The sequence below is a fragment of the Giraffa tippelskirchi genome, chromosome 14 (genome assembly GCF_054371585.1).
Source record: "Giraffa tippelskirchi isolate mGirTip1 chromosome 14, T2T-mGirTip1v1.2.pri, whole genome shotgun sequence".
Classification (NCBI taxonomy): Eukaryota; Metazoa; Chordata; class Mammalia; order Artiodactyla; family Giraffidae; genus Giraffa; species Giraffa tippelskirchi.
Genome location: NC_137288.1, coordinates 71788360 through 71810450, shown reverse-complemented (window position 1 = coordinate 71810450; position 22091 = coordinate 71788360). Strand labels below are relative to the sequence as shown.

General features: G+C 55.9%; 1 long non-coding RNA gene across 1 annotated transcript; it reads right to left on the bottom strand.

The window, feature by feature from the left end:
- Window positions 1-4195: 4195 nt before the first annotated feature.
- LOC145534545 (uncharacterized) lies at window positions 4196-4862 on the bottom strand. Its single transcript, XR_014074737.1, has 2 exons — window positions 4697-4862; window positions 4196-4430 (listed from the first exon to the last, which is right to left on the bottom strand). It is a non-coding gene; the product is annotated as an uncharacterized LOC145534545 (long non-coding RNA).
- Between the last annotated feature and the right edge of the window lie 17229 nt (window positions 4863-22091).

Sequence of the window (22091 nt, the reverse complement as noted above, 5' to 3'; positions counted from 1 at the left end):
GAGGCAAAGCATTTGCCGGAATTCTTCTGAGACCCCAGAGGATTTGCTGTATGGGTATGAGACACATAAATTCTAAGAGTGTGTATCATTTTAATTTTATAATATTTACTGAAAGCTATGAATTCATAGCACTGTACTGGAACTTTCTTTTATTATTGACCTCTACTAATATGACATCTACTAATATGAAGCTAATATCTTCTGTTGGCCAGGCCAACTTTAATTTGTATACTAAGCAAAAGCATACTTGTATACCTGACTTTCAAGTACCACTTGGTTGCCCACAGCACAATGAAGTATTCAGAAAAATTAATTTGATAGGTGATGCTTACTGGATACATTATTGCTTGTAGCTTCTGTGTTGCTACATATAAAACATTAAGGCAAATTATATTTTCTGAACCCATTTTGACACACACACAGTGTTTGGAAGACAGAAAAGAGACAGGTGCTATTTTAGGATCTGTCCTTTCAAAGAATAGCAGCTAAGTGACGAGAAAGCAAGCAGAACCAATTTTAGAATGAAAGGATAGGTAGGTAGGAGGGAAAAGATGACACAGGTTCGAAAGGGTGAATAAGACACAGTCTTTGCTCTTAATTGGCTTGCATTCCAGTGGTGGGGGTGGGCCCGATATTCCAAAATAGTACTGACCATCCTTTCTAAATTCAAACTGGGGCCACATGGCCTGAGAAGAAGGGGTGCCTTTCATGGGGACAGCTGGACCGAGTGTTTGAAACGTCAGCGGAGTTAAGACACGTGGTTGCCATACTTAGGATGGAAGACTGAGGAAGGAAGCTGCTTAGGACTCCACGTGGAGCCTACGTAGCTTCGGGGAGCAAAGGCCCAGGAACCACTGTCTCCTTAACCCCCGGCCTCCTGACCTGCTGCTCTCTGCTGGGGCCTGAGTTAAGGGCTGTGGTGGAAGTGCCCCGGGCCAGTCACACACTCCCCTCTGACTGGTCACAGGCATCCCCACGCAGGTCTGGGTGTGGGTCTTGAAGAGACTTCACTCTTTGGGCTCAAACACACATGGGCTGTGAGACTGTTATGGTGCCAAGGTGCCATCAAAAGCACTGGCTAGACCCCCTGTTTTTAACTTCAGAAACACAAATTGAAAACAATTCTTTAATGCGATATTCTCTATTAAACGAAAAGGAGAAGAGGCAGGAGAAAGGCCGCAGGGGGCAGGGGGCAGACAGCAACAACAAGGGGAAGAAAAGAAAGGAAAACTCCATTAAGCCCAAAGAGAAATGGGTAATTTATGAATTGTTAGCGCTACTAAGGGGCATCCGGTGGCTCAGCGGTAAGGAACCCGCCTGCCAAGGCAGAAAGTGAGGGTTCAATCCCTGGGTTGGGAAGATCCCCTGGAGAAGGAATGGCAACCCACTGCAGTATTATTGCCTGGGGAATCCCATCAACAGAGGAGCCTGGAGGGCGACCGTCCATGGGGTCGCAAAGAGTCGGACACGACTGAAACAACTTATAGCACACATGCACGCACAGGCTTCTTATAAGTTGATGTTACTGAGACGCCTGTTACAGGTAATTTGTTATTAATACTAGTAGTTAAAATAGAGGATTTCCCTGGTGGCTCAGACGGTAAAGTGTCTGCCTACAATGCGGGAGACCTGGGTTCAATCCCTGGGTCGGGAAGATTCCCTAGAGAAGGAAATGGCAACCCACTTCAGTATTCTTGCGTGGAGAATCCCATGGACAGAGGAGCCTGGGGAGCTACAGTCTGGGGGGTCGCAAAGAGTCGGACAGTCTTTGGGTATTTAGTTAAAGTAACAGTCTTTGGTTTATTACAATATTTCAGTAATAATTTTAGAGGTGACTCAAGCCCATCCCATAGAGTCACTCCCGCGCGCGCTCTGAGAGGCCTCCTCTCACACAGACGGACAGCTTCACACGTCACTCCTCAGCTCAGTGTCAGCTCCTGGACCAGAGTGTGTCACTCGTGAACGTCGGGTCGAGAGAGGGAGGCGGGAACTATGCCTATGACAGTCCTGTTACCACATATGAGTATCTAGTGCTTCCCGATGACTGCGGTCTTAAAAACAGCCACGCTTCCTCCTTTCTTCTTGTTCAGATGCCTTCACTGAGGTCCCTCCTGTCCCGTTCGCCTACGTCATGTCTTTTGGGCCAAGATGCCCCGAGGAGCTGTGCCAGCCGCCGTCCGCGGTCTGTCTCGGGGACTCCCGGTGCGGAGACCAGAGAGCATGGCCCTGAGCCTCCCCAAGGCCGGATGCCAGGGCCACTGGTCTCCCTGACGCTTCCCCAGCTCAGCGAGCAGCTGACTCGCAGGCCCCTGGGAGGAGCCCGCCCAGAGGAACAGCCAGGCAGGGGCTCCACGGAGGGGCTCACCGGCTGGCCCCCGACCCCCACTGCTGGCTAAGACTCAGACCCTGAGGGCTGCTTCCCTGCAGCCCAGCCTGGGACCCCCGCTCCAACCCCACTGGGCCACCACAGGTGACAACGGTCCAGGAGACGCCCGACTCCAGAGGGACCCAAAGGCAGGGCGCCCGTGGAAGCGCCAGCCCCGACCCGGGTCTCCTCCCACCTTCCTGTCCCCTCATCCCTCCCAGTCCTGAGTGGGCTGCCATGCCCTCCTCCAGGGGATCTTCCCGACCCAGGGATCGAACCCAGGTCTCCCTACCAGCTGAGCCACCAGGGAAGCCCTCATCCCTCCAAGGGGACAGGACTGAGAGCAGGGCCTCAGACAGTTCTCTCTGTAGCCGGGACCCTCTGAAGAAAGTGCCAGAAACCCCCGTGGAACCGCTCAGCATCTATCAGCTGTGTGAGTGGACGGCAAGTCTTCCCCCCAGCATCCTCTCCTGTCTCCTCAGGATCAGAAGTGGCCGTCACTCGGGGCTCCAGGAGCCGCTGGAAGGCGGTGATTCCCGGCTCACTGTCCACGGGAGGACACGGCCGACAGCCTTGAGCCTGGGCTGTGGTTCTGCCCTGGTTGCGTGGGAAACCTGGGCTTGAAGGGGCAGCCCCACAGCCATGGGCCTCCTCCCCGAGGTCGAGGCGTGGGCCGGCGGGCCCTCCTGCACTGCTGGCCCTCCACACGTGCAGTAATCCAGACGCTTGTCTCCGGATTGCTGCCGTGATCCTTGAACCCCAGGGATGCAGCCGGGCCAGATCTCCCTACGCAGCCCTGGCCGCTCTGCGGACTGGCTGCTGGTGGCGATGGGAAACAGCCAGCCGGGGAGCTGAGCGGTAGGCAGTGGGGTGGCAGCTCCAGGCCCCAGAGGGCCCCAGGGCACATTCACCTCCACGTCTGGAGGGTCAGGGTGTGGACAGGCACCCGCAAGGCAGGCTTTCTGCTTCTCCCCTTCACTGTCAGGGGCAGCCTGGCCCCCCAGGCCCCCACCGCAGCCTCAAGGACGGCCTTGACCCCTAAAGGCCCCCCTGTCCCGGTGCCAAGGCTGGGGTCTCCCGTGATGCTGATCAGCACAAACGACGGAGAAGTTCCAGGTCTCGGGAAAGAGTGGGCTGGTCATGGAAGGTGTGGCCTTCTGAGACTCACCCACTGAGACCCCGGCCCTCCAGGCGATGCTGGTGTGGCAGGCCTCGGCGACACCTTGGTCCTGAGGGCGGCCCCGCACGGACGGGAAGGCGCCCCCAGAGCTGTGTCCTCACAGGGCTCCCTCTTCCCACCTTGAGGACACAGCCGGGGGGCCTGCATCCCGCCCAGGCCTTCAGCAGGGCAGGCCAGGCTGGCACCCCGACCTTGGACTTCTAGCCTCAAGAATGGGGAGAAATAAATTTCTGTTGTTTACCAGCTACCCAGTCCCTGGAGTTTTATTATAAATGGACCCAGCCAAAGCCCACCCTGGCAATCAGCCCCGCCCAGCACCAGCCGCCCACGACCACCTGCTCATGTCCCTTCCTCCTCCAGGGACCCCCCAGGTCACACGGACCCCGCCTGCGGGAGTCGCTGTGCCCGGCCCTCTCCCCGGCTCCTGGTTCTGACGGGATGGAGCACGCCACTGCGGCCCGAAGAGACCCGCCCCGGGGAATTTGGCACAACACGAAGCAGAGAGAGAGGCACACCCCCCACCCCAGGCCCCACTCCAGCCCCCACGGCGGCTCTCAGGGGGCGACCGTGGGCGCACCAGCCGCGGCCCGTCCGCTCTCATCCCCACTTTTCCGAATGACACCTCCCAACATCAAAGATACCGCCAGCCGTCAAAATAAGGTTCCTGTTTCCATATACAGGACGATGACGCCGAAGAGATGACGCCAACATGAACAAATGACATGAACAAACGGTGGTGGAGGGGGAGGAAGCGGGGAGCCGCTGGGCTGCCTCCCTCCAAATCCATCCTTTCTTCGGAAGCAGGGGCTGAAATGACGTCTGAGCCGTTAGAGCAGCAACTGACAAGCACCGCCTTGCAGCCACGAAGGCTGGCCTCAAAGGAAGCTAGAAAAAGGGATAAACGAGTTTGGTCTCCAGAGAAAGACAGGGAGGATGCAAAGCGCTGGGGACAAAGGAGGGCCAGGCCCGGGCGTGGGTCGTTCGTTCCTGAGCCAACATGTGTTATGAGCACAGGAGAGGCAAAGGGAGCTCCCGCTGAGATGACGAGGAAGCCGAGACCGGCCAGCAGACCTGGACAGGGGTGGGGTGACCTCTTAACATCTACCAGGCGCCCCCTTTCCTGAGAAGCACCCCTCGAGGGGCCCCAGCACCTGCATTTCTTGGGAGAAGCTGGGCCTCCTGGGTATCACATGAGACGCACGCCCCGCCGCTGCCAGGGACAGAGGTGGCCTGGCCCCCGGGCAGATCTGGCAAATGAACACAAGTGCTGGTCCGCCTGTCTGGTTCTTGGGAGCATGAGCTGAAAGGCCGTTGGCGCTGGAAGGGGAATCCAAGCAGTGACTCGGGAGGTCGGTGGGGGAGTGAGAGGGGCGCCTCCTGAGGAAGCGGACCTGCCAACAGTCCAGGCAGCTGGTGGAGGGGAGCGGACGCCAGCAGGGGAGATGGGAGAGACCCACGGGGAACAGGCCCTGCGGCCACCCCGAAGACCCCCACCCCGAGATGGGCCAGGCCATCGTGCCCATTTGTCACAGGCAGCCTTAAAACAAACCCTTTTTATAATTAAATACATACATATTTTTAATAACTTAAGACTCTTGCTATGAAAGAAAGTCTAGTGAGAGCACACAGCATGGACCCTCCTGGACCAGGGAATGACCTGTCCTACGTGGGAGCTAGGAATCTGGTGACATAGCAACTGCCTAGAAATTAGGCTTTGATCTTATCTTTGGAACACTAGTCCTGGTTTCTCAGCACCTTCAGCTCAAGGACATTTTAACACCCTAATGACTAAGATACCTGCTTTACTCTACTCATTAGAAAAGACCCTGATGCTGGGAAAGATTGAAGGCAAAAGGAGAAGAGAGTAGCAGAGGATGAGAGGACTAGATGGCATCACTGACACAACGGACAGGAATCTGAGCAAACTCCAGGAGATGGTGAAGGACAGAGGAGCTTGGCGCGCTGCGGTCCATGGGGTCACAAAGTGTCAGACACGACTGGGTGATTGAACAACAACAACAAATTCTTGCTATCATTAATAAGATTAAGGGCTGCTTTTACTATGGTTACCGTATGGACGGCTTTCGCATCTTCTCAGATGAAAACAGGGGCGGATAGGAGGAGAGGGGGAGAAAGCAAACGGAGCTCCTTTTCCAGAGACAGTCTCATGCGTGACACAAGGGCTGGGTCTCTGCAGCATCAAATAAAAGACAGAGAAAGCCAGGGGCTCCCCGCAGACCCTGGAAAGGGTTAGTCAGTCACTGTCATGTCTAACTCTTAGTGACTCCATAGACTGTAGCCCACTCAGGCTCCTTTGTCCATGGGATTCTCCAGGCAAGAATACTGGAGTGGGTTGCCATTCCCTTCTCCAGAGGATCTTCCCAACTCAGGGATTGAACCCTGCTGCTGCTAAGTCGCTTCAGTCATGTCCGACTCTGTGCGACCCCATAGACGGCAGCCTACCAGGCTCCGCCGTCCCTGGGATTCTCCAGGCAAGAATACTGGAGTGGGTTGCCATTTCCTTCTCCAGTGCATGAAAGGGAAAAGTGAAAGTGAAGTTGCTCAGTCATGTCCAACTCTTAGTGACCCCATGGACTGCAGCCTACCAGGCTTCTCCGTCCATGGGAGTTTCCAGGCAAGAGTACTGGAGTGGGGTGCCATTGTCCAGGTCTCCTGGATTACAGGCAGATTCTTCACCCTCTGAGCCACCAGAAAGCACTTGTAGCCAGAAATTAATTCAAGGTTCTCTAATTCCCAGGGGCAATTTCTAACATCTAATATTTCTAATATTCAATATCCTATATTAATAATTATAATATATTAATATTTAATATCTCTAATATCTCTACCATCCCGGGACGGGCTGCCCTTCCTGCTCTCCACTGGAGACCATCTCAGCTGTCCACCGTCATCAGCCCTCCTCTTGCTGACTCCTCGGCACCCTGGGTCAGGCGAGGACGCCCTCCTCTCACACTCTTCTGAGGGTTCCTTACCTCCCGGCCCCTCTTTCCATCTCCTGGCTTGTGGCTCTCTGCATCTGGCCGCTGGAGGCACCCTGGCCCAGTCTCTGGAGGCCCCTTCGCTTCTGTCCACATGTGCCAGCCTCCTGATAAGTGCCACTCAGATGGTGATGGCGCCCCACGCATCCCTCCAGCCCGGACTTGTCCCCGATGCCCGACTCCAACATCCAACCAGTCTACCTCTGGGCAGGGATTTCTGGCTGGCATCTCCAATCTACCCTTCCCCAAGTCTGCCCTGTTTCAGACAGCCCACAACCTTTCTGAGAAAGCTATTGCTGGCAAAATCACAAAGCCACCCTGAAAATGTCTTGACTACCATAAGCAGACCTAGAACATCCCTTTGGGTTCCATGAGCGGGGAGGATGTTCCAAAACTGGATGAGGAGGCCAAGCAGATGGGCTTACCCCTCAAGGAGCACTTCAGGTACAGTCGGAGGAGACAGTGAAATAGCAGATACTTCCACCCAGGTGAGGCTGAGGTGCCCTCCCGAGGGCAGACCAGAACCTCCTCAGGGTTTCCGCTTGTCGGGGCTGGGAACCCTCACAGAACCCGCAGCTCAGGAAGGGACCTGGCATCTCTGGACCCGGGGGCTGCTGTGCACTTCCTCTGTGTGCTGTCCTGAGCCGCTCAGTCATGTCCGACTCTGCGACCCCACGGGCTGCAGCCTGCCAGGCCCCTCTGTGCATGGGATTCTCCAGGCGAGAATACCGGAGTGGGCTGCCATTTCCTCCTCCAGGGGATCTTCCCAACCCAGGGATGGAACCCACATCTCTTGTGTCTCCTGGTCGGCAGGCGGGCTCTTTACCACTGCACCCCTGGGACTCCCAGTGGGAATCTGTTACCTCCACTTCAGCTCTGTATGTTGGGTGTTTGAGGGGGAGGCAGACCTCAGTGGTCATGAGAACGTAAGACTGGAGCCTAGTCTTGAGGGAGAACACGCGCGTGGAGATCCTGGAGGTGAGCTGTCTCTGGAGAGAAGGGGATGAGACTGTGTGGAGGGGAGGAAGATGGAGAGGGCTGGTGACTGAAGGGCGCTCCGGGCCAGGACCAGGCTGTTTCCTCTCCTGGGCACACAGGAAGGGGACGCCTTCCAGTCCCCTGTGCAGTCGGCGGGGCCGTGTCACCAGGTGAGGCTGCCTGGTAGGAGGAAGACACCCTGGTGTGATCCTCCCTTTGATCCTGTCCCTTGGCGACCCTGGAGGCCACGCGTCCAGGAAGTCAGGGCCGCAGGACGCACGCAGCCATGACCCCTGAATGACTGAGACTCAGAGTCCTCAAGAGACAAGGTTCCTCCATAACGCCTGCCCTTCCCCACGTCTGCCTCAGGCCACCATGGACTTACAGTAAGAGAGTAACTCTTTTTTGCACTAGGTCACTTTAAGGGTTGTGTGTTAGAATATTAGCTTGCCCTAAGTGCTCAATAATTACGATGACTGAATGTTCTCAATTCCAGAGTCCAAGTTTCTAACGACCACAATCTCTTAAACGGCTTTCTGTGTGCATTTGCCTATTTTTTTCATAAAATAAAATTCTTTTCTTATTTTAAGACATATGTTTCCAGAACTCAACACCACCAACAAAGAACCTGATAAAAAACGGGCATAGGACTTGACTAGACATTTCTCCAAAGAAGATACACAAATGGCCAACAAGCACATGAAAAGGTGCTCTTGACATCAATTTTCGTTAGGGAAACACAAAAAAACACAATGAGATACCATTTCACACCCATTAGGATTGCTATAGTCAAAGAAATCAGAAACCATCAAGTGTTGGCAAAGATATAGAGAAGTTGGAATGCTTGGGCACTGCTTCTGGGAACGTAAAATGATGCAGATGCTGTGAAAATGGCAAGGCAGTCCTCAAAAAATTAAACACGAAATTACCATATGATCCAGCAATTCCACTTCTAGTTAAATACCCAAAAGAATTGAAAGCAGGATCTCAAAGATATATCCAATACACCTGTTCACAGCAACATTATTTACAATAGCCAAAGGCTGGAAGCAACTTAAGTATCCATCGATGGAGGAATGGATAAACAGATAAACGAAATGTGGCTTAACATACAACGGAATATTATCAAGCCAGAACAAGGAAGGAAATTCTGACACATGCTATAACATGAATGAACCTTGAAGACATTATGCTAAGTGAAATAAACCAGTTGCTAGGACAAATACTGTACTACGCAGTCCACTTACATAAGGTTCCCAGAGTAGTCGAATTCATGGAGACATAAAGTAGAATCACGATTGCCAAGGACTGCCGGGAGAGGGGATGGGGGACTTGCTTAATGGCTACAGTTTCAGTTTTGCTGAAATGAGTTCGGGAGGCGGTTGCACAATGTGAAGATGCTGTGGTTAAGATGGTAAATTTCCTCTTCTGTGTATTTTATCGCCATTAAAATTTTTTTTTAAAGTATTATGTGCTCATTTTCAAACATGACAAAAGATGAAGGAAGTTTTAAGAACATCGCCCTCGATTGCTCCAGTACAGTTTACCGCTGTAGAGAGAGTTTTTTATGTTGCCAAAATGGAGCTGTTTTATAAAACATTTATTCAACACTACAAAGCGAAAGCCCAGTCTTGGTGAGAAAGTGATCCTCTTACAGAAGGGGAGAATTAGCCCACTTTTTGCTTCCAGGCAGACTGGAACAACTCCAGTATTTCTTTCTAAATCTTCACATTTGAATTCGGTGAATATTGTCTTTGTAACCAGAATTGCAGAGGCCTCGGGATTGGGGTTGGACGACTATGATTAGTTTTGGATTCAGGACCATATAAATTGATATCTGGGGCGTTTCTTCCTTTCATTCACAAATGTACTGATTCATTGAATAAATATTTGATTGTCTACGTATGCTAGACACGGGGCTAGGGGTTCAGGAGACAGCGGTGGAGGGAGAGGACCCTTACCTTCTAGGTGGGCAGCAGACAGTAAAGAAGTGACCGAGCTGCAAGTCATGACGGACCCTGAAGGGAAGGAAAGGATGGTGCTGAGGAGAGGGGCAGGAGAGGAGGTAGGTGACGCCGGAGCTGAGACCGGGGGGTACATGAGCTCCCACACAAAGCGGTGGGGACACCAAGAACCCGAGGTCACTCACTGCCATCACTAAGTCGGGTACAACTCTGAGCAACCCCATAGACTGTAGCCCGCCAGGCTCCTCCATCCATGGGATTATTCCGCTAAGAATACTGGAGCGGTTGCCATGCCCTCCTCCAGGGGATCTTCCCCACCCAGGGATGGAACCCACGTCTCCTGCTTGGCAGGTGGAATCTTTGCCACTGAGCCACCCCAGGGAAGTCCTAGGTCAGTTACAGGACCCGACAAAAGGAATCTGTGATGATGGAGGTCAGAACAGCACTTACCCCAGGTTTGGGTGCTGATTTCAGCAGGCACTGGCAGGCTTCTCCTGCTGGAAACAGTGTGCATCTTGGCCTGGGTGAATACATATGCAGAAAAATATGTAAAAATTCCTCTAGTGGCACACTTTAGGGTTTGTGCCCTTTACTATATGAATGTTATACCTTAAAAATGAAATTAAATCACTTCCCCCCACGAAGGGAAACAAAAGGAGGTAGCGTTCCAGGTGGAGGGGCTCGCAAGCAGGAGGCCTGCGTGGGGCCCCGGGGGTGGGGGTGAGCCTGACCCCCAGCCAGGTCAACTGCTCACGGCTGGACAGACTCAAGACTGGAGCTCGGGGACCAAGATTTCTAACTGTTCACACTTTAAAAATACGTACTGTTTTTGAACACACTGATGTTTCCCAGGCATCATTTTTAAAAGTAAATAAGGCCATTTGCTTTTGCCTTCAAAGTGTTGCTTCCCGCCTTTCCTACCCGCTTGTTCTGTGGAGGTTAATGGCCTGGAATATCCTCTTCTTTGTCTCCAGGGAAACAAAATACCCGTGTGTAAAGCCCCAAAATTCTTCCTCACCAGGCCCCGTCCTAGAAGGCCGCTCAGAACGCACGTGCCGCTTGCGGGTTCAGGGGGAACAGAGGGCACCGGTGCGGCTGGGGGGCGTCTCCCCTCACCCCGGCCGTCCACGGGCCTCTCCCCTCACCCCGGCCATTCACGGCGTCTCCCCTCACCCCGGCCGTCCACGGGCCTCTCCCCTCACCCCAGCCGTTCACGGCGTCTCCCCTCACCCCGGCCAGTCATGGCGTCTCCCCTCACCCCGGCCGTCCACGGGCCTCTCCCCTCACCCCGGCCGTTCACGGCGTCTCCCCTCACCCCGGCCAGTCATGGCGTCTCCCCTCACCCCGGCCGTCCACGGGCCTCTCCCCTCACCCCAGCCGGTCACGGCGTCTCCCCTCACCCTGGCAGGTCACGGCCTCTCCCCTCACCCCGGCCGGTCACGGCATCTCCCCTCACCCCGGCCGTCCACGGGCCTCTCCCCTCACCCCGGCCGTCCACGGGCCTCTCCCCTCACCCCGGCAGGTCACGGCCTCTCCCCTCACCCCGGCCGGTCACGGCCTCTCCCCTCACCCCGGCCGTCCACGGGCCCCTCCCCTCACCCCGGCCGTCCACGGGCCCCTCCCCTCACCCCGACCGGTCATGGCCTCTCCCCTCACCCCGGCCGGTCACGGCATCTCCCCTCACCCCGGCCGTCCACGGGCCTCTCCCCTCACCCCGGCCGTCCACGGGCCTCTCCCCTCACCCCGGCCGTCCACGGGCCTCTCCCCTCACCCCGGCCGGTCACGGCGTCTCCCCTCACCCCGGCCGTCCACGGGCCTCTCCCCTCACCCCGACTGGTCACGGCGTCTCCCCTCACCCCGGCCGGTCACGGCATCTCCTCTCACCCCTGCCGTCCACGGGCCTCTCCCCTCACCCCTGCCGTCCACGGGCCTCTCCCCTCACCCCTGCCGTCCACGGGCCTCTCCCCTCACCCCGGCCGGTCACGGCGTCTCCCCTCACCCCGACCATTCACGGCGTCTCCCCTCACCCCGGCCGTCCACGGACCTCTCCCCTCACCCCGGCCGTCCACGGGCGTCTCCCCTCACCCCGGCTGTTCATGGCATCTCCCCGGGAGTGCTGCGCGCAGACGCTGCTGGGTTTCCAGGTCCTCCCAGGTGCGAGTCTCTCCCTGCTCGACTCAGGACAGAACCAAACGCTGAGACGCTAGACCGGAGGCGGCAGGCTTGGGAGCGCGGGCAGTTGGAGCAGAAGCGGGCAAGGGGGGCCTCAGGGAGAGTCTCCTGGCCCAGTGGCCCGACGGTTCCAGCTGCGGGGCAGGGACCCCGGGAGGGACCGGGGGGTGAACCCAGGGGGACGGGGGGTGACCCCTGGAGGGACGGGGGTGAACCCCAGGGGGATGGGGGGACCCCCGGGAGAGACGGGGGGTGAACCCTGGGGGGACGGTGACCCCGGGAGGGACGGGGGGACCCCCAGGAGGGACAGGGGCATGTCCTGGACCGAGCTGAGGGGCCCCTTTCGCACTGTCGTCCGGGGCACCCACGGACGCTCCGGAGGGCGGGGGCGCGGGCAGGGGTCTCCACCTTCTCCGGGGCGGATGGTCCTGGGGGGCGGGCCTCGTCAGGAGGTGAGCCCCAGGCCTGGCCAGACAGCGCCCCTGGGGGCGGAGGGCGGCGGGCAGACCCCGGCGGCTCTCTCGGCCCTAAAATGGGCTTGGAGAAGCGCAGAGGGGTGTCCACGCGGCCGGGGTTTCACCAGGAGGGCCCCTGCCTCCACCCGGCCCCGCGGCCTCTCTGCCCCAGGCCCTTTGTCGATAATCAGCTTTCGCCTTGGGGGGCAGACTGAGGGGACCTCGGTGACCCTCTGGCCTCAGAGGACGCCGCGTAGGCACGTCAGGACTGTCCGTCTTGGAGCCATAGCGGGGTCACTGGAGCAGCGGTCTGTACCGTGTGGTCGCTGAAGACGTGATGACCTCTGCCGTTTCTCGGTCAGTGGACTTCATGCCCCTCTGTCAGTTTATCATCAGGGCCTTACGGGCTGGAGGCCCACAGAGAAGACAGCGAACCAGGCTCTGAGGCCCCGTGTTCAGATCCCAGCCTGGCCACTTGGTGGGTGAGTTCCCGAGGCTGTCCTTGCCTCCGAGTCTCCATCGATAAAACAGGTGTCGCAATTACCCTATTTCATGGGATTGGCTTAACAATACATAGACAAGCTTAGGATGTATGTGCTACACGGTAAGACTCCATAAAAGCTAGTCTATTTCCTCACCGGTAACACGTGGAGCAGGAGCGCCTGCACTCTGCGAGGCGGGCCTCCTCCTCTGAGGTCCTCCCGTGTTTCAAGCACTTTGGCTTCTAGCAGCTGTGCAGGCAGTGGGTGGTCTGCACAACTCCATTGTGATTGTTCCCACTTTACAGATAAGAATGAAGCCATTTTAAATATTTATCCAAAGTCACACGGCTACTGGGTGAGGGAGTGAAGATCCAAATCCAGCTTTTCAGGCTCTTCTCAACTTTCTGCTTTCAACTTGTGGGCTCAGTCACTTCAGTCGTGTCTGACCCTGCGACCCCACGGACTGTGGCCCTTCAGGCTCCGTTGCCCGCGGGATTCTCCAGGCAGGAATCCTGGCGTGGGTGGCCAGGCCCTCCTCCAGGGGATCTTCTCCACCCCGCGATCGAACCCACGTCTCTTAAGTCTCCCGCCCTGGCAGGCGAGTTCTTTACCACCAGCGCCTCCCCGGAAGCCCTGCTTTTACTTGATGGTGCTCTGCATTGGAAAGCGTAAAGCGCACCCTCTGGGCCTTCTGCTGGGCATTCAGTGCAGGGGTCGGGGGACCTGGATGCTGGAGGCCCCCAGGGGCTTCCCAGGCAGCACTGCACCAATTTCCCTCCAAGTGAAAGGCCTCTGCCAACTGTTTTCGGTCAAGAATTACAACCATCTTTGCCTGAGTAAACACACCTTCACTTTCCATTAAGCAGAAAATCTGGTTTAAGAGGAAACTGGGATTCAGAACGAGCTGGGCACAATGGCTTATCTCTACGGGGATCACACTCTCTAGGGCAGTTCACTTCCTCCTTGCCAGGCCTTCACTGTAGCCAGAGACATGCCTGTTTTGATACTGGACTCCAGAGACGATCCTCAGCTATTTGGCAGCGTTAGACTTCGCATCCATTTCTCCCGAGGTGGGTGCGGTGGGAGGGGCGCTCTGACAACCGCAGGCACAGCCCTCGGAGGAGCTGAACTTCCCGTCCCTGCAGTGTGACCCCATCCCGGGAAGCACTATTGTCTTTTGCTCCCCCGAGGCCCCGCCGAGGTCTGTGTGTGTCCTGCAGGACGAGGCCGTCCCCGGAGGAGCGCAGGCAGCCTTGCTGGAGGCCCCGTGGCAAACGGCCTGCTTCCTCTGCCGTGTGTGTCTCTGTAAATACGCTGGGGAGGAACTCGGTCCGTGTCCCAAATAAGGTTGAAGAAGTTATGAGGGGATGTTGTCGTAGGCCCACAATTTCTATCCTCTGGGCAAGTGACACAAATGGCCAGCGGTGTCCCAGCCGCCCACCTGTGCCTGGAGGAGGGCATGGTGACCCATGCTCATATCCTCGCCTGGAGAGTCCCATGGACGGAGGGCTACAGTCCACGGGATTGCACAGTTGGGCACAGTCGAGGCGGCTTTGCCTGCCTGCCTGCCTGTCCCTTCAGAGGAGGGGCTTGGGAGCCTCCTGGTCCCACCCCAGCTGCCACGTGAGCCCCCCTCCCAGGGTTGAGGGCCTGGCCACCACTGGGGGACCCCCTTTCTGACACTGTTGCTGGACACACAGCAGGTGCCATTGGAGACTCCTGGCATTGTGTCTAATGAGGGTGAAGACAGGGGCCCCTCTGGCTCCTCTCTGTCCCTCGGTGTCTACACATCCCCATTTCATCGCGATAAAAAAGAACGAAGCATTGAAAGAATGAAAGGACAAGGAGAAAACGTCTGCAAAAAATGAAGGACTGGGATCCGAAATATACAAAGAACGCTTAGAATTCAACAATAAGAAAACAACTAACCCAATTTAAAAAATCAGCAGAAGATCTGGACACCCTACCAAAACAGATGACAAGCAGACACCTGAAAAAACGCTCCACAGCATCTGTCATCGGAGAACCGTGAATTCCCGCAGGAAGGTACTGCTGCGTGCTTCCTGTAGTGGCTGCAACCCAACCCAGGAGAACGCCCCACGCTGGTGAGGCTGTGGAGCGACAGAAAGCCCCATTCACTGCTGGCGGGGGTGAAAGCGGGACAGGCCCTCTGGAAGAGAGTTTGGCAGATTCTTACTCAACTAAACATATCTTACCATATGATCCAGCAGTTGCACTCTTTGGTATTTACCCAAGTAAGATGAAAACTTATATACACACAAAAACCCACACGCGGGTGTTTAGAGCAGCTTTATTCATAATTGCCAAAACCTAGAAGCAACCAAGATGTCCTTTGGTAGGTGACTGGAGAAACAGACTGGCATATCCGGACAGAGGAATATTCAGGGGGTAAAAAAAGCGCTATTGAGCCCTGAAAAGACAGGAGGAAACTCACATGCATATTACTGGGTGAAAGAAGCCAATCTGAAAAGGCTACATAATGTGTGGTTCCAACTATATGACAATCTGGAAAAGGCAAAACTTCAGAGACAGTAAAAAGATCAGTCGCTGCCAGGGGTGGGAGGGAGGGATGCGTATACAGAGCGTGGGACCTTCAGGGGGGTGAAGCTCTTCTGTGCAAGACGTGTAAAACCCACAGAACGCGCAAGACCAAGAGGAAACCCTGACGGTAACTATGGGCTTTAGTTCATAATAAAGGGTCGACACTGGCTCACCAATTATAAAAAAAAGGAAGCAAATGAGTGTATAGGATGATTGCAATTATGTAAAGCAAAAGCAGTAGCTGACACAAACAAGAGAACAAAGCACAGTCCTAGTTCAAGGAAGGGAGGCATCCCGAATTTTGACAGGCCCTGAAATAGGAGGGCAGGTTCTGAATAAGAAAGTGTTTTTAAAGGACCTGGAACCCTGCGTTAGTGCTCTCTGCATGCCTCGCACCGCGCTGGAACGTGTTAACCCTCACAAAAACCCTAAGAGGTGGACACTCTTGTAAACCTTTGTTTACAGTCAGGGAACTTGCTCAGGGGCCCCAGTTCAAGTGGCACAGCCTTGGGATTCAAAGTACTGCGTTATATATACTGCCTTTAAAAATAAGTAGTAGTGTTAAAAATAGTCTTGAACTATTTTTAAAATATGTTAAAAATGTGAAATATTAAAAATACTCTTTTAACACTAGTTGCATTCATTTAAACGATACTTTAAAGATAGTAGTAGTGTTAACTGCTCAGTCGTGTCCGACTCTCTGCCACCCCGTGGACTGTCGCCTGCCAGGCTCCTCTGTCTGTGGGATTCTCCAGGCGAGAAAACCAGAAAACCGCAGTGGGTCACCATGCTCTCCTCCAGGGCATCTTCCCGACCCAGGGATCTATCCCTGGTCTCCCACCTTCCTCCTGCTCTGCCCGCAGCCCCCGCCCCACCCCACCATTCCTCTGCAACGGTCATTTAGAGTCGCCAGGACCTCGTGACTGGCGAGCTCGCGGCTGAGACTCCTGGTCTCTGGCCTGTGACGGTGATGACCATCTCAGTCCTGGTGTCTCTTCCCGTCTCCAGGGTGCCTCCTCCTCCTCCTCAGCCCTCTTTGGCGGGTCTGCTGTGTCCTCCTGGCCCCCACCCAGTGAACCCCGGGAGCTCCCGTTCTCTGGGGGGTGTTCCGGCGGCCAGCGGGGGTTGAGACGTCTTGCTTTCAGTCGAGCCTTCGGGTGATTCTGCCACAGGTGGGGTGAGGCCGCACTTTGGAGACCAGGTGTCACTCAGACACCGCAGACCCAGCAAGAGCAGAAGAGTCTGCTTTTCTTCCCCAGGCGGCCCCCTCACTCCCTCCCCGCCCCCGTCCTGGCTCCTGCGAGGTTCAGGACGCGTCTGTCTCGCTGGAGTCCGCGCCCGCCCCCGCCCGCGTCCCAGGGCGTTCTCTGAAGCCTGTCTTCCATGACACGCTCTGCCCTCTCTCTGCCTCTTCACTAAGAAGATCTCACTTCTTCCTTTCTGCTCCCCTCCTCCCCGGGAAATGTTGTGTCCTTTGCAAATCGTTCCCCAGTTCTCAGCAGGCAGAGTTCACCAGTCCACCCCCGGGACCCTCGGCGTGTGGCCGGGCTGTCGCTGGCTTCGCCCCCCATGACACTGAGCTCCGAGCGGAGAGATGTTTGCTGCGTGGCCAACAGAACCTGTGGGCCAGAGGCCCTCTCGTTGTGCTAAGGAGACGCTGCAGCAAACAGGAGAGAGATTCCTACTCACCCAGAGGACCTCAAAGACACCGGAGAAGGCGTCTTTACTCAGAGAAGGTGATATGCACCTGGGCTCAGCAAGCTTTTTCCATAAAAACACAGATAGTATCTCGGGCTGTGACAGTCAGGCGGTCTCTATCATAACTACCGAACTTTCCGATGAAGCAGCCCTCACGAGACAAACAAGAGCGGCTGTAGGTCCAAGAAACCTGGTGAACACTGAAACGCGAGTTCTGGATGATTTTTATGTGTCGTGATAAAAGTATTCTTCTCAACCACTGAAAGATGTAAAAGCACTGTTGGCTGTGGGTCATGTTGCTGGCCACGGCTAACCCTGTGTCCTTTAGCACAGGACGTGGGACGTGAGCTTCGTTTCTTTGACCGGAAGGCCCCCCAGGTGAAAACTTCATCAGTACAAGGAGAGAAGAGCCGAGAACCCTGATGACAGAAGGCACCGCCTGCTCAGCGGGACCAGTCGTAACTCAGCGCTGCCCCTGAGTGCCCGGCTGGCCCCGCACGCGGCCTCCTCTCCCGCGGGCCCGAGTGCCCTCCTGCAGCACGCGGGCGCAGCTGGGGTTCGGGCGCCTGGCCACGCCCCAAAAGGACTGCACATTGTTAAATCAAAGAGAACTACAGAAACCTGATAAATCACTTAAAGAGAAAAAGCAAGCTTCCAGTCAGAATTCTGAGGTCATTCAGCTCAGTTTCCACCACCTTCTTCCAAGCAAGCGCTCAGCTTTCGGGTGAGAAAGGTGAAGGTCCCGGAGGGCCAAGCCTCCCAGATGGCAGGGCTCACAGCAGAGCCGGCCTGGGCCCCACGCGGGGCGCCGTGGATGTCCACGCCCCGCCTGCGGCATCCCGGGACCCTGGCACAGAGAACGGGGGGGGGGGGCGCGGGGGCCAAGAGCGGCAGGTTCCAGCCCCAGCCTGGCTGCTGACCTGCTCTGCACCCTCGGACGCATGGGGAGCCTTCGTGCCTCAGTTTCCCCAGCTGTAAGCAGAAGCAGCGTGCCCGCCTCCAAGGGCCGTCGTGAGGCTGCAACGGGTCCGCCCCGACGGGCATTCAGGTGTTCGCCAACTTCATGAACTTACGAAGCACCTGCTGTGTATCAGATATTGAGTCCTTCTTGCGTTTCGCCGGAGTCAAGTCTTGTAACTATTCTAACAAAGTGACCGTTATCCCCATTCTGTACGTGAGCCCAAGAAGGGTGGTGTGAATCGGGGGTGGGTGCTGGAACAAGGCTTTGGCTCTTGTACAAGTTTGTCTGATGAAGGCCTCCGAGGCTCGCGGGATGAGCACGTCCCCGAGTCCAGCCCTTGACACACGAGCAAGGATGAGCCCCAGCCCCCGGTGAGCGTCCAGAGGAGCCTTCCTAGCATCCAGAGGGGCTTCCGCGGTGGGTGTGGCCGCCGCTGTGTCTGCTGGAAGCAGCCTTTGCTGCTGCCGTTTTCGGGTGGGAGCTGAGGGGCAGTGCTTGCGACAGTCCACGTGCGACTCTCGGAGCCTTTCCAGTGTCAGCCGTCAGCTGTCCTCTGTGTGCTGGGCCACTGCATCTCTGAAGTTCCAAAGTCTTAAAATGAAGAGTCGCTAAATGCTCGATTTACCGAGACATCTGGGGGATCACAGAAACCTCTGCAGAGCAAAACTTGGTGTTTCAGCAGAGGATAGTGGCGCCCGTTTAAAACCTTGGGTGTAGGCGAGAAATGCTGCTGCTTGAATTCATCGGAGACAGAACACTTAAAGTTTTGTCCAGAAGTCCTGAGGCGTCTAGCTCTGCACGCCTCGCCTCACCTCACCTTGCATCTTCAAATCCTTCAACAGAGACACAGCGAAGAGACATTCGGGCCAACCAGGGCCGGCCCTCTGATCCAGCAGGAGTCCAGAGGCCCCACGGCTCCTAAGACCATGGGGATCGACCGTTTCATACGGCTTCAAAGGCTGTGGCCTTGGGCTCAGCGGGGAGGCACTGTGGGCGGTGGACGGGCAAGGGGAGCCCTCCTCTGACCCTGGGGCCTGGCATCACCGCCGGCGGTGGGTCTGAGGTCCCCAAGCGCCCTGAACCCTGAGCTCCCCTGAGAAACAGGGAGGAGGGAGACGCACCCCCTTGGCGGTTGTGCTCGGAGGAAAGTGCACAGGAGACTCTGTGAAGCACCGTCGGTGCGTTTAAGATGTTTATGCCACAGAGACTGCAGAGGCTGAGAGGGGAGACTGCTCACACTCCTCGCGCGGACAGCTGCCCGCATTCTCTAAGGCCCTGAGCCCAGGCTCGCAACCCCGAGCCTCCTCTCTTCCGCCCCCCTGCCGGGCCCGCGGGCGCGAACGCCGCTCGCCGGCGTCGTCCTCTCCCCACCAGGTGGCGCTGCTGCCCAGCTAGCGATCTCTCGTCAGGAGGCCGGTGGACCGTGTGCAGCGATCGCGTTGGAGCTGCAGGAGGACAAAGCAGCGCAGTGAAGGACCGCCGCCTCCCCAACACACACGCGCCTCACCCCTACTCCCAAGTCTCAAGGAGCAAACCAGCACCTCGAGATTAGCAGCTCTGGAGGCTGAGGCCAGCGGTCAGTGCAGCAGAGGTGTGACGGCAGGAGGGCTTTCCCTCGTCCCCACTGTGATGGGCCCCATTTTCCAGGGCAGGAAAAGCCTAAAGGTGCTGCTTTAGGCTTCCTGCTTCCCAGGTGGACAGACAGTGGATACACACCGAGTTCACGCCATGGGTGCCCATGCTCCAAAGGGGCCAAGTTTCCAAAAGAGGACAGCATTAACAGCAGTAACGATTAGGTCAATTTCTCTGGAGATATGGCACAGTTACTTTTGCACATGTGGGCACAATGTGATCCGTAAGGGGCGATAAACCGAAATTCAGATGTTAGACTGACCTCAGGTGTTAAACCCGTGCACGCTCGGCAAAGGCCAGTGCTGCCCTCTGCAGGAGAGCGCGGGCCCTGCAGCGGAAGCACCCTCCCCTGCGGTGACACCGGACTCTGGGCCTGGACTCCAGGGCCCTTCATGCGCGAAACAGCCCCGCTGCAGACTTTCCTCCAGCCCCAAGGAAACGACCAGAAACGCAGCAATCATGTTTAAAGTCAGAGCACCCCCTCTTCCTTCACCCCCCAGATCTCAATTCATTTCTCCAGAAATAAGCGGATCCTTTTTGTGGGTGGGGTAGGTGGGGTGTCAGTATTTTTCTTCATTCCTTCCAGACGAGAGATGGAAGGGTTATGGGGTTAACTGCTGCCACAGCTTGCCTCCGTTTGCTCTCACTGTCTTAACCTTAGAATGCTTTTGTAATCAGTACACAGAAGTGAAAAAAGTTGTCTTCCAGGCTCTAATGGGTGGTGCACCTTAGTAACTAGATGCTACCTGTTGAAAAAAAGAGAGATTATTTTGCATTGTGCTTTAATCTTTCGGGAACCTTCAGAAAGTTTAGGTATTTAGCACTTTAAAAAAAGTACAGTGTGGATTTGCCTTGTAAGACCTTATTCTTCTTCGGTTCTGCAAGACTTAGCCCATGTATATTATAGCCCAGTTCAGTTCAGTTCACTTCAGCCCAGAGTTGCCTCCAAATAATTTTTAATATATATTTTATTTATTTGGTTGCGTTGGGTGTTAGTTATAGCATGTGGGATTTGATCAGGGATCAAACCTAGGCCCCCTCCATTGGGAGCACAGAGTCAGCCACTAGACCACCTGGGAAATTCCAAATAATTTTCGAGGACAAGAAATATTTTATCTTTTATCAATGGAGAGAGGTCAAGTAAGCTTAACGTAAGGAAGAACTACGTTTCCTACTGATCTCCTCACCGACACAACCAACCACTGCCTTCAGGCAGACAACTCTGTTCATCAAAACAGAATTCTGCTAACATCTGAGGGCCCCCTTGGTGCTATTTCATGATGCTGGACCCTGCCCATGTATTATTTAATCCTCGAAGCCGTAACTTAAACAAGCTCGTCATCCATGTGGGAAAACGCAGCTCTGCAGCCCAGGGTTCCTTCCATCCGCCTCTGCCATCCCCCTCTTGTCCTGCCCTCACCCAAACCGGTCTCTCAACTTCCAGGCTTTCTCTCAACCATCTGACAGTTTCAGAAACTATGTCAACAAATTTTTTTCTTTTTGTCTCTATTTAAAACCTGGCAACTTCCAATTTTTCCTTCAACCAACAACTCCCAATTGTGCAGTCTGGCTCTGTTTTACTAACTGAACCACAAATCCCGTAACTCTTTCAAGACGTTTCCCATGACGACAGTTGCCCGTGTCACCCCCCCCCCACCTCCTAACCACGCTGCCTGTCACCAGAGGTGCCGGCAGCGCGTCCCCGGCCCTTGCTGGGCCGTCCGCGCCCGCCTGTGCAGTCAGGCACTCCTACACGAAGCCTCACACGAAGCCCCCCAGGCTACACGTCCACCCCCGCCAAGGCGCCCGGGGCACCGTCACGGGGTCTCAGGAGCGGCCGGGACATGGACCGAGGGGCACGCATGCTGCTGTGGCGAGCGCCAGCCACTTGGAAAACCGCCGGCCAGTCTGGGAAGACGTCCTACGGCCCGCACCTGCGCGCCTGGATGTCTCCCGAGGGCGCTCCTGCACACGGAAACCGGGAGACTGGGGTAAAAATGCTCCTGTTACCACGGCAGAGCGGTGAAAACCACCCAGATGTCTGCTTGACCCTGGATGAGAAGAGGCAGTCACAGAAGGCGAGGTAAAGGGCACCCTTTCTCTAAGGCTCGAGCCAAGAAGGAATACACTGCGCGCTGGGGAAGGAGGACGCAAAACGGGAGCAGAGAGAGGACGGTGACACTGAGGAGCGTGGACCTCGCGCGCGGAGGAAGGAGCGCAGAGACACAGGCGACGTGCGTGAGCTGGCGGTGGGGCCGGAACTGCCGTGCGCTGCGTGAGGCGCCTGCCCGCCGGCCCACCAGGGGCATAGTGATCTTTCCAAACCCGTGGTGGGCCCGGTGGGCACAGAGGGACCCTGCATGAGCGGCTCCAGGCAAGCATTCTGAGCGCGGGACCACCGGAGGGGCTGGGCAGGCTCTGCTCGCAGTGAGCATGCAGGTGACCGGTACAGCCAAGCAGGCTGCTTGCGGTGGCCCGGATCCCCAGATGGTAAGGAACTAGGGGATTCACCGCCCGCATTACAGGGAAATAACTGGTTGATTCTTCAAAAAGGAAAAAAACAACAAATCCAAACCCACCAGGTATGATGTCCCCCTCTTTTCACTGCTACAACATTTGCAATAAAGCACAATTCTGAAGCCA